The 12,868-nt window shown below is 38.8% G+C and overlaps 1 protein-coding gene across 4 annotated transcripts in view; it reads left to right on the forward strand.

Moving 5' to 3' along the window:
* The window catches only part of ILDR2 (immunoglobulin like domain containing receptor 2), a 93,588-nt gene that overhangs the window by 16,760 nt on the left and 63,960 nt on the right, over positions 1-12,868 (forward strand). The gene's annotated exons all lie outside the window — the stretch shown is intronic.

Genomic DNA, 12,868 nt, shown 5'->3' on the forward strand with positions numbered 1-12,868 from the left:
TTTTTTTAATTTGAAAAGAAAGCTTCTGTGGTAAGTGATATACTAAGTCGTTAAGAAGATGTAAAAGGATTGCCTTGCCACAGTGAGGGCCCATTTGAGATTATGTCACATAAATTTGTAGCATCAGCATGGTTTCATGATTTTCTCTAATTTGATTCATCAGCACATGAGTAGGAGTGAGGGCATGAGGGCAGTAGCTTGGCAGGGCAAGATCTCTGAGAGGACAAGGGAGCAATGGACTTGAGAGAAATGGACAGTGTAGAGTTGAACTGGTTCACCCAGGGGTCAAAATGGGGAAGGGAGGAGAGTGTAGCTGTTTCAGGGAGGATAGCCTGAGAAAGAACAGAGAGGTTGAGGGGTTAGGGAGTAGGAGGTGAGGAAAAGAAAAGGAGTTACAAGTCAGAGGGAGTGGTGGAATACAACAGATTATGATCACATAAGGGGAATTCAGAGCTCATGAGGGCATGGTAACCTCAAGAATATTTCTGTGCTTGTGTATAGCTGAGATGGGTTGAGCTATCTGGAGTAGGTTATGGGAAATGACTTAGTTGAGGGACTGGGAGGCTAGGTTGTTTGAGGAGTATCACAGTGTTCCTTGAAGTCACCAGGTAGGAGGACAGGATTTGGGAGAACAGAAAGACTTTGACCCAGACACTGAATTCATTGAGGAAAGAAGGAGAGTGTCCTGGAGTATTGTAGATAACAGCTACCAAGTTTTTGAATAGCTGGTGAATAGGGATTGAGTGAATCTCAGAGAAGGAGAGCTTGCTGAGTGATGGTGGAGGAAGAGCTTGGAAGTGGCAAAGGGGAGCAAGAAATATTACAACGCACCCATCTCCATCAAGCGATCAGGAAGAATGAGTGAAAGTGCAGCCAGTGCAGGATAGGGAGGCCACTGAGGCTGCATCATCAGGAGAGGGCCAGGTCTTAGCAAGAACTAGAAGATGGGAGCAGGAAAGGAAAATATTTAAGATGAAGCAAATTTGTTCCACATGGTACAAATACTACAAAAAGCACAATGGGTAGCCTTAGATTGGGACATTCAGGAAGTTGGGTTGAGGAAGATAGGAATAAGAAATGGACAGTGTGAGGCAGAGAGCGGTGTTTGAATAATGACAGTAGAGTTCCGAATCACTGAGGGGGAGAGTATGACCACATTGTAGTTTGTTCGTTATTGCACTGAGTCTAGGTTGGTTGTCAACACCCGGAGGTGTTTGGTCTGGGTATTGGGTGACTCAAGTGAGTGGACAAGTTGGGGAAGCCAACTGTTTCTTTTCCTTCCCCTGAGGCAGGCCAGGCCAAGACAGGAGAATGGCAGAGGGCATTTCTCTTCTTCCCAAGCAGGAGGACTTTTCTGATGTCCAGGGTGCTAGTGTCATATTATTTTGTATATACTGGATTGTGAGTTCCTTGAGGGCAGGGACTGATCTTTTGTCTCTTTTTAGTATCCCTAGCTTATAGCTTAGTGGCTTGCACATAGTAAGTCTTTAATAATTGTTTGTTGATTGATTTTCATTTGTTATTTCTCACCTATAGCAATAAGTTCCTTGAGGGAAGGGGCTGTTTCAAAATTGTCTTTGTATATTCAGTGTCAGGCACATAGTAGGTACAAAATAAATGCTTGATATATGTTTCAAGAATGTTTTTTAGCATCATCTGGTCCAAGTTACCTACTCCTTCCTTGAGGTTTGCCTCTTTGAATCTACTACCCAGATACCTTGTTCCCAGAAGCTAGAAATCCAACAAAGGAATCAGTAAATAAGCATTTATTAAGCACCTGCTGTCTGTCTGTCTATCTATCTGTCTATCTATCTATGTGTGTATACACATAGTATATATACTATGTACAGTATATATACTGTATGTATATAGACTATATACTTATATATTATATAGTATATGTAATATACATATATATCTATAGTATATATAGTGTGTACAAATAAAACAAATATGAAGTAATTTTGAGGGGGAGTGTTAGCAGCTGGAGGGAATCAAGAAAGACTTGAGGCAGAAGGTAACTCTTTAGTTGTGTTTTGAAGGCAAGAAGGCATTCTTAGGGGTGGAGGTGAGGAGAGAGAGCATATTGGGCATGAGAGACAAAAATGGGAGATGAGGTGTCGTGTGTGAGAAATAGGAAGGCCAGTTTAGCTGGAACTTATAGAGAATGGAGGAGAGTATTGTATAATGTGTCTGGAAAGGCACAGAGTTGAGTCTATGAGGGGCCAAATGGAGTGTTTTATGTTTGATCCTAGGCCTAGACCATTAGTGAAGCCTTCTTAAAATATTTTCCTCCTTTAAAGTAAAGGTAAGGAGCAGTGATGAGGAAGATATATCTGTGTCTGGTGTAGTACCAACAAGAAATGAATGAAAGAGGTTTTTAAAAAATAGCAGAAGAGGATAGAAAGACATTGCCAAAGACCATCTTGACCACCATTTTGCCTGAGGTTGGCTCTATGTCAATATTACCTTCTAACAATAATCATAGTTTGACTCATTATCACTTTAGGTATAAAATGATATTTGTCCAAGTAACTGGTTTCTAACTTTATAATTAAGTAACTCCTAACTTTGGAGTGCTCTGCTCTAGGTTATACTGAACCCAAGGGGTTCTTAACCTTGGGTTTATGATCTTAGTGTTTTAATGTTTTGGTAACTATTCCAGTATAATTTTTTTCCTTTACAATCCTATATATTTTATCATGTACATTTAAAGACATCCTAAGCAGAGATGGATGGCCTTTATCAAACTATGGAAGCGGGGTGGATCCTTGATACAAAAAGATTAAGGACCACTGGTCTACCCCAAACCACACATGGAGGAATCTCTAACTTAGGGAATGCTTTGAATAATAGTTTATGTCATCCAATTGTATTAACTTCTCACTTCCACATTTCTCAGTTTTAGTAACTTTTTTCTTTCTAAAGAGAATTAACTCAGATTTTAGTAACATGAAAGATACCAATACAGTCTCAATAAAAAGAGGCTCAGAAATAAATAAATATTTAAATAAATAAACAAACAAGCAAATAAATAAATAAATAAATGGAAAGAGGCTCAGAAATAAAAAGACTCAGAAACTCACACAGCATATAAGCGGCACAGCTAAAATTGGAACTTCTTACTCACCTTCTGTATGGTATGCTTTCCATTGCTTCATAAACTGCTGGGTGCCTGGGATATGTGAGTATGAGTGTGTTTGTGTGTATGTGTATATGTGTATGTGTGTGCATACATATGTGTGTGTGTGTGTGTGTGTGTGTGTGTGTGTGTGTGTGTGTAGCTCTGGAGCCTTGCTTTTTACCATTCCTCTTCCACCCTCCTTCTTCCATACTTTCATCTGAAAATCTCTTCCCAAAAGGATTCCATCTCCCCCCACCCACCCTATAACCAGCTATGGATTTTGGGTGTTACAGCAATCAGAAGGCTGCTTTCCAGTCCCCTTACTAATGAGCTGTAGTTGTTAAGTTACTTAATTGTTCTCAGATTCAAGTTTTTTTCTTATGTTGTTGTCCATCCTTCATTTTCAAAGAGAGCCAATGACATCTCAGAGTGATGTCTTAACTCTCGGGCAAATTGGATTTAAGTGAGGCAGAGTTGCAAAGTCATCTGCCTCACTCTCTCTTCCAGAGTCACCAAAGTCTAGTGGTAAGACAAAAGTCAGGACAACTGGTGATGGCCTGGGATGCAGTGGATGACTTTGGCTTCTTCAATGTATGATGAAGTTCTAAGAGTTCCATAGAGCCTGCTTCAGCTGCCTTTGTGACTGTTGGAACAAATTGTTCTCATCCACCCATTCCTCCAGGGAAAGTCTTAACATGCTTGGGATAGACATCCTCCTAACTCACCAGCAGGTTTGAGGCCTATTGGTTACCTTCAACCTGGTTTAGCCCATCTGCTGAGACAATTTTACCCTGGTGTGGCTGCTATGCGTGCTACATCTCCTTGGAGTCACAGGTGAGAGTTGGGTGAGAGGTGGACACCAATGATGGACAAGCAGCCCTGAAAAGGGCTCAGCAAGCCCTCATACTGGAGATGCTAGTCCTCCCTGGACACACCATATATCTAAGTGCCCTAGGTGATTGAGTTTTTGTGAGAAAAATGCTTTCTAAGTTGTAAGTACTATGTAATTGAAACTTATTACTGTTTTTTTTTTATTTCTTTGGACCTACATGCCTAGGTTCCTAACCTCACCTAGACCAGTAAAACATCTAGGCCAGTTGGAAGTCACATAATTATTTAGAGCTAGCTGTATGGAAATTAATATATAGTTTATACATATACTAATTTGTCCTGAACAAACAAATGTATGTAGTATTAAGAACTAAGAACTAAGTAAATCTCTGTTAATAATTGGTTAAAAGAATCCAATGCTGTATACAAGTGGCTAATCTTAGTAACAGAGAACAGAGAGCTAGGAGGTAGGTTATTCTTAGTACTTACCTAGCTGAAAAAGCCCAGTGCTTTAACTCTCCAAAAAACCCACCAAACAACCCAGTATTTCAATATAGCTCCTACCTTCTCTGTTAAGATTTCCTGGGTACAATATCTGAACAGGAAGCATAATAGAAAGGTGGTGTGGTCAAGTAGACAGTATGGTGCAAGGTAACAATATTCATAATGAGTCAGCCAGCTCTAGCTATTTTGCAGGCATTCTAGATAACAGGGAGCACATTACTTCACTTGTCAGTGTTCATTTATTCTCTAATGAAGTCACAAGGGTTTGAGGATGAATTACGATGTTAAAGTAATTCAATGTAATAAAATATAAATAAATAGTAAGAGATTTCAAACATCAAGCCAATAGACCACATGCTTTCCATAATACTCCTGAGTATAGCCCAAACCAGATTAAAATGTAATTGGGAAATATCTAATACAACAAACTAAAGGTCCCGTTTAAAGACAGAAAAAGAGTGAAGCTGCAAGGCATTATGGTCCCTTGGCTCATTTACATGTGACTTTTTAGAATTTGAGAGGGTAACACAAAATGGCAAATCAGATAACTTTTTGGAGATTATGGGATGATTAAATAAGGACTGTTGGTTTCATAACTAATAGAAAGATGGATTTTCTCAGTTTTATCTTGTAAGAGAAATACCAGGAAGCTCTGATTTAAGGTGGTTTAAGTATTGAATCACCCAGCAGAAGCAGTTAAGAAGGCAGGAGGAGCTAGGCAAGAAGAGGCTATCAGGCACAGTCATCTTTTAGGAAGGCTTCATCTGCTGTACTACGGAGGCTGCGGATTGACCCATTAGAAGACAGTTATATTCTGCCTTTTGCTTTTTAGTACCATCTGCAATTTAAAAGAGGGGAAGCCTCTTAGAAGTGCCTGGTTGCTTTTTGCTTCTTTCTAGTCTGAGAGGGAAAACAGGTTTTATAGCTGCTTTACTATAATTGTAGGTTAAAGCTGATTTGACAACACAGTGTCCTGTTGAGTGAGAATCTGCCTCAGTCTTTTCTGTATTGTCTAGAGAGCCAATCTGAGGAGCTTGGTAGTTTTCTAGCTTATAGGAACTGCTTGTCATCATGATAAAGTAACACAATTTGAGTGCTCTTTTAATGACTGAGTTTAAAAGGATTGCCATTGCTTCATCATTCTGAAGATTAGGAGGAGGATAAGTTTGCCCAGGAAAAGAGCTATGAGGAGTAGAAGGATAGTAGCACAGGAGTAGACTCATGTGGTACAGATTATAAAGGGAACAAGGATATCAAGGCCTACAGTCTAGAATTGTTAGGTGCCAGGAGTACATAAATCGTCCTCCCTTATGTCTCCCTGCTAAGTTTCTGTAAATATGTACCACCCTCTTTCACTCTATGCATTGGTGGGATAGTATGGAATGTGATGTATCAATTATTCCTATATTGGCTTTAGACAGAGTAACTATAATGTATTGATTATTACTGATGTTATCTTGTCATTAAGTACATGTTTTAGGTTTAAGAATTAATGGTGTCATCATTGTGACGGATTGGTTTTGTGTAGATGAAAAGGACACCCCTCATAACAGGGTTACCCCCAGAACCCTGAGAAAGTTTAGTTATAGCTATGTGATGGTGGTTCTTCTCTAACAAACCAGACCTGCCAGCATAAGGGCAGGTTAGGATGAGTGAGCTAGTCCAGAGTGGGTGGCCTATTCTTCACATGAAGGGGCTACATTGTAGGAGTCCACACAACACAAGCCTTACACAGAAGAGGCTAATACAGAATTTGTTGTGGTGACCTTTCCATTTACAGGGACCCACTGTAGAGATTCTTCGTCCAGAATTTATCAGATATGCCAGCGTCAGAGGAATCTACTAGGGAAAAAAAACAATACATTACTAGGTTTTTTAAATGTAGTTATCCACAGTATTTTTCCTTTTAAAGTCCTTTTTAAAATAACTTTCTGTGATATAATTTTGATTATTTGAATATTTAAGTATTACTGTTAATTGATTTACTATACCTATTAATAAAGTTGATATAAGTAATCCAGATGTAACATCCTAGAGTGGTGATGCTTAACAAGGCAGATAAAGTGTCACGGAGGATTCTTGGTTAAGAGAATACCACTTCACCTAAGAAATAAAAATATTAGTGATATTTCATAAGATACTATTGAAAAATAAGGAAATATGAAATATTAACTAAGTTATAAGGAGAAAAATAAAGGGTCATCTGTTTTGGGTTTTTATACATTTCCAGAAGATGTAGACTCTTCTAAAATTACTGGTAGGATAGAGGTGTTGCAAAGTGAGTTTTGTGTGTGTGTGTGTGTGTGTGTGTGTGTGTGTGTGTATCTGTATACACACAAATATGCATGTATATACAGACATATAAGTATATATAAATACTTGAAGATGTTTCTAGCATTTCAAGTGGCTTATCATCATTCTAATATCTAAATCTAACCAAAGCAAATTCTATTGTTTCTAGATACTCATTAATTAACATCATTTTAATTCTATGTGATATTGTGAGGATACCTGTGAAACACTCTTGTTATCCACCTGTCATCCCTTACCCTTGCCATATGACCAGTTAATCTTCTCCTCCAATCATGCATTTCCTTGATGACATCTTTTATTTCTATTTTACTTCAGAGTTCCTTATTAGTTATATGTTGAAGCCTGCTTATACCCACCTGGTGCCTTTCCATTACCGTCCACATGTTAGTCATTTAAAATTCTTTGGAGATTGCTGTATTCCATGTTTTGGTGTCTTATTGCAACACTGGTAGAATGTTGGTGTTATAAAGATGGATCTTTGTTTTCATAGGGAAGTTAGAATTAAAGGAGGTGTGGAATTTCCTGAAGGCATTCCAGACCACACTTTTCTTCCTGTTCAATTTCAGATTCAATTCATGTTCATCCATACTGTTTGTCTGTATACATACTAATAAGTTTTTTTTTTATCCTATGCAATAGACATTCTTTGTCTACTTGGTCTTTCCTGTGTGGTGGTCAGGGCAAATTCTTTAGAATTGATGCAGATCTGTAGTGTTCCAGAGCTTGATTAAACAAACCAACATCATCTGCAAATAGGATCATCATCATCATCATTTGTAAAGCACTTTGAGGTTTGCAAAGCACTTATATTATCTGATTTTATTTGGAAGTCCTCACCATTCATAGAAGAAAATCTCTTCAATGTGGACTTTGTGCTGGATCTCTTCTAACACAATGACTAGTACCTTTAGTGAGCATGCATCTCCCTGTTTTAATGCCCCATCTGATGATGTTTATGATCAGAGAGTCATTCATTGGTCTAAGGGTTATTTCTATTATGTCTTTAAAGGAATATTGAATGATTTTGATCTATGAGTTGGAGTCACTTTTGGAAAAGACCTAGTAAGGTGGACTTTTGCTGTACAGAATCAGATGCTTTTTCATAATCAACAAGTAAAATAGGTTCACTTATTCTCTACATTTTTTAATTAATTGTGAAGTGGTAAAGATGTGGTCTGTTGTTGAATACCAATTGTGAAAACCCACTTGTTCCCTCACTGAGGACGTTCTCAGTTTGTGTATCAGTGACTTGTGAAGATTTTGTATAGACGTAGGCAAAGACATCACAAGTTGTTGTTTCCTTGGTCAACCTCTTGGTATTAATAAGATCTGGTACATGGTCTATGCTTTTGGTATACTGCTTTACCAATCATGTCTCCTCCAGCATAGATTGCCTCTGTATATCCTTGATCCAATCCCCTTGTTTTTCTCTACTTCATTCTCTTTAGTGCCCATTTCTACTTCCCCTATGAGCACAAGTAGGACTTGGGTTCTGGGTTCCAAGTTGGTGGTTCTTCTGTCCTTGATGGTGAAAGGTTATAGGATTTTGGTTATAGGATGGTTATAGGTTTTATGGTTATAGGATTTTTGCAGATCTTTTTTCATTTTTCATCTATTTGTTGTCCTTCCATTTTTATCCTTATATGTCTTTGGGATAACTTTGCTTAATTGTATCTCTTACTAAGTATTTTTTAAAACTAATTTTCCTCCACACTACTTCTCTCTACTTCATGATACTGCTCATAATTTTCTCCTATCTTTCTCTTAGTCTTTCTCAAGACTTCTCAAAGGAGTTTATATTCTAAATTGAAATTGCCTTAAGCATCCATTTCTCTGCAGTTGGCAAGTTGGCTGAATGTTTGCTGACTAATGTGCTTCCTGGGTTCTTCTGGTCTTCTTGTGGCAGTAGATTTGTAGTGGTTAAAACTCTTTATAAAATTATTATGATCTGTGTGATGGCCATTATATACATGTCCCATTTGTCATTGTTGATTACTTGTGTAAGTAATTTAGGATTGATTTGTTTTCATTGTCTACCATATCGTTTTTCTCATTATTATTATTCTTACTTTTTACTAATTTTTTTTTACTAATTTACTAATTAATTTACTGATTCTGATCTTTGCCCCAACAAGTCAGTGGTTTAACTTTATAAAGACAACTGATTAACAGATAATTGCCACAAATAATGCCAATCATTTTCCTAGCTCTAGAACACAGTTTATTTCATTTTGTGGTAGTGTTATTTGTGGTGCTTGCCATGTCCCACATCTATCAGTTCTTTTCTTGAAGAGTATGTTCATGATGTAAAGGTGTCAAGCTTCCATGTGGTCCATGGGTCTTTGGCTTTTCTTCTTCCTGAACCACACATTCCCATATACCTTTTGCTATCCTTATCTTTTCTCACTTTTACTTTGATGTTACTGAGTATGAGTATAAATTGATTAAATGTAGAGGGTTTTAATGAGTTCCTTGTGGAATCTCTCTACAACTTCATCCTTAGCAACCCATAGTGGTACATGAGCTGCATTATTTTCATGGTGGTGCCATTATTTTCATATTTTTGCAAATGCTTATCAATACTGCAATATGAAATGTCCCAAATCCCATGAAATAATGTTTCTTGTTGCTGTCAGCTCCTTTCTTTGCCTCTCTGTGTAGCACCTGTGAGCCATCTTTCATTTGGTTGCAACTTCCTTCTTCTGGTTTCATTTATAGCAAGAATGTTAAGGTTGATATGATTCATCAGCTCTGGTAGTATGTCCTTTGTTGGACATCTCATATTTAGGGTACTAAGTCAAATTGGTATTTCCAGATGGTCAAAAAGTTGAATGATTCTTAGCATTCTCTTTTCCCTTTTTTGCCCTATGCCATACCACTGCAGAATTGGAAGGGAGCTACACATGAATAAGGGACATTTTCTATTTTTCTTTGTTTCATGGCTTGATGTGACAAAAAAATTCATCATTAGTTGGTCATCCTCCTGACGTTGAGCCTCTTTATCAGAAAACAGACTTGGTCTGATGCTAGGGCTATATTAGAAGCTTTTCTAATATTGTAGAACCTATCAGAACCTAATCTCTATTGGGATAGCCTTTGAAATCCTAGGGTCACTGCCATACCACAGTGAGACAATAAAGTAGGATTGTGTGAAGATAATGTATTCCTAAATTAATGTGGTGGAAAGAAAACTATGGAGGGGTCAGGAAAGGTTTCACAGAGAAAATGACACCTGAGCTGAGCATTAAAGGAGTTTTAGAGTATGAGACAATGATTCTGAGAGGCTGAGATGAGGAAGCAATGCATTCCTGTCATGAGGAGAAGGGTAGGGTTGGCCTTTTTGAATGTATGGTAGGAGATGGAGTGTTAAACTTGGGGAAAGACTAGCTGCCCAGTTTGGCTAGAATATACAGTTTGTGAAGGGGAATAGAATGAAATGAGACTGGAAAAGTAAGTGAGAACCAGACAGGAGCTTCAGTTCTAGGCAGAGGGGTTGGTATTGAAAATCACTAATGGTTTTTGAGCAGTCCAGTGACATGGTCAGACTTGTGACATATAACAATTTGGGTAGTATTGTGGAGGATAGATTAGAAAGAGGAAATGATGGAAGCAAGGATATGAAATAGGAGGTGATTACTGTAACTCAAGGGGCCTCCTTTTAGCTCACACAGCCCCTGGTAAGAGAGGTATTGTGAAGGTCAAACTGACAGGATTCTGTGATTCTGTCTTTTTGTCCATCTAAGTCATACAATTAGTACCTATAAAGAGCCTTTTACACCTGATAAATCTGTATTCAGGCAAGTAGACTCCAATATTGTTTACAGTTATTTCACTGTATTATGTGTCCCATTTCTAGCTTCAAGAATAGAGCTGGTAAGGGCCATCAGGGATATAGAAAAGGAACTCTGTAAATACTTCTTTAAGATATTGCTACTCTAGGAACCATATTGAATCATGTATATATTTTGCAACCTAGTACTCAAGCTTGGGCATTTATGTAGGGCTCTTACAATTGGTAGAGATAATGATTACTTGATTCTCTATGCCTGTGTGAAAGATGGACGTAGAAAGAGGAGAGTTGGTCTTCTGACTTCCAGGCTTCTTTCAGGAGAGGTCCCTGGAGGGAAATAAAGACTCCAAGAAGAAGCTTACATGTAGAGAAATTGACACCTTGAGCATTCCCTAGTTCCATCTTGTCACATTCAAGACTGCAGAATTTCCCCTTGGATGAGAGTGAATGGGTTCTCCCACTGGAACAAGATATTTGAGCTCCAAATCAAATCAAACCAACAAGAATTTATTATGTGCCAGGCTCTGGGCTAAGCCCTTAGGGATACAAAGAAAGGCAGAAGATAGTCCGTTTTCTCAAGGAGCTGATAGTCAAAAGGGAGAGACAATATGTAAACAACTATACATATACAGGATAAACTGGAGATAATCTCAAACAGAAAGCGCCAGGATTTAGGAGGTGCTGGGAGAAGCTTCTTGCAGAAGGTTTAACTTTAGCTGGGACTTGAAGAAAGCCAAGGGAACCAGGAGATGGAAATGAAAAGGGAGAAAGTTCAAAGAATGGGGGACAGCCAGGGAAAAGGCTCAATGCTCGGAGATGAAGGGTCTTGTAGGAGATATATCAAGAAAGTGAGTGTCACTGTATCACAGAGTATATTGGAGGGAGTAAAGTATAAGAAGACTGGAAAAGTAGGATGAATCCAGGTTATGAAGGGCTTTAAAAATCTAACAAAGGATTTTGTATTTGATTTTAGAGGCAGTAGGGAATCACTGAGGTTATATAATGGGGGAGGGATCATGGTGGTGGTCATACTTGCACTTCAGAAAGATCAGTTTAACAGGTGACTGGAAGATGCATTGGAGGAGGGAGAGACTTGAGGCAGGGAGACCAAAGATGACAACATGCTGCAATAGGGTGGTTGTAGTCTCCAGGGAGAAGTGGAGGAGTATATGAGAGATGTTTTGAAGATAGAAATAACAGGGCAACAGATTGGCTATATAGGATGAGAGGGAGAGGGAGGAGTTGAGGATGCCACCTAGATTAGGAGCCTGGGTGACTGGGAGGATGGCGGTACCCTCAATAATAATAGGAAAGTTAAGAAGAAGGGAGAATTTGGATAGAAGAGAAAGATAGTTTTGGACATGTTGAGTTTAAGATGTTTATGAGACATTCAATTCACTCAAGATGTCCAGTAGGTAGTTGGAGATAAGGAATTAAATGTTATGAGAGAAATTAGGGCTAGACAAATAGTTTTGAGAGTCATTCACTTAGAGATGATAATTGAATACATGGGAGTTGACGTGATCACTAAGTGAAGTAGTAGAGAGGAAGAAGAGAAGGCAGCCCAAGAAAGAACCTTGAGGAACATCCGTAGTTAGTAGATGCAATCTAGATGAAGATCAAGCAAAGGAGGCAGAGAAGGAAAGGCAGACAGGTAAGGAGAGAACCAGGAGAGGGTAATGTCATGAAAACCTAGAGAGGAGAGAGTATCAGGGAAGAGAGGATGATCATGGGCAGGTCAAGAGGAAGAACTCCATCAAGAGAATACTCAATCTTGGCTAAGGGGAAATGCCACAAAGTCTCTAATGGGGAAACCAGGCCAGCTCCTCATTATGCCACTTCTTCCCAGAGTCTTTGTCTGCCTTCAAGGAGCCCTCTCTGAAGAGAACCTAAAACTGTATGTGACCTCTCTCAAAGCTAGAATTCTGCCAAAAGACCAACTTTCTTCTCCTAGGCTCTCACTCAGTACACCTGTCACAGAGACACGGAGCATCAAGTAATCATTTGTTATGGTTGTTCATTCATTTCAGTTGTGTCTGGCTCTTTGTGACCCCACTTGGGTTTTCCTTGGCAAAGACACTGGAGTGGTTTGCTGTTTCCTTCTCATTTTACAGATGAGGAAACTGAGGCGAACAGGGTGAAGTGACTTGCCCAGAGTCACACTGCTAGTAACTGTCTGAGGCCAGATTTGAAGTTGAATCTTTCTGACTCCAGGACTGGCACTCAATCCACTGCACAACCTAGCTGCCCTCAAGTTATCATATTATCACCTAATTATAAGAGTCTTATGCAGATGTCTAGGCTTG

This window comes from Phascolarctos cinereus, unplaced genomic scaffold (genome assembly GCF_003287225.1).
Source record: "Phascolarctos cinereus isolate Bilbo 61053 unplaced genomic scaffold, phaCin_HiC Scaffold_5;HRSCAF=322, whole genome shotgun sequence".
Lineage (NCBI taxonomy): Eukaryota > Metazoa > Chordata > Mammalia > Diprotodontia > Phascolarctidae > Phascolarctos > Phascolarctos cinereus.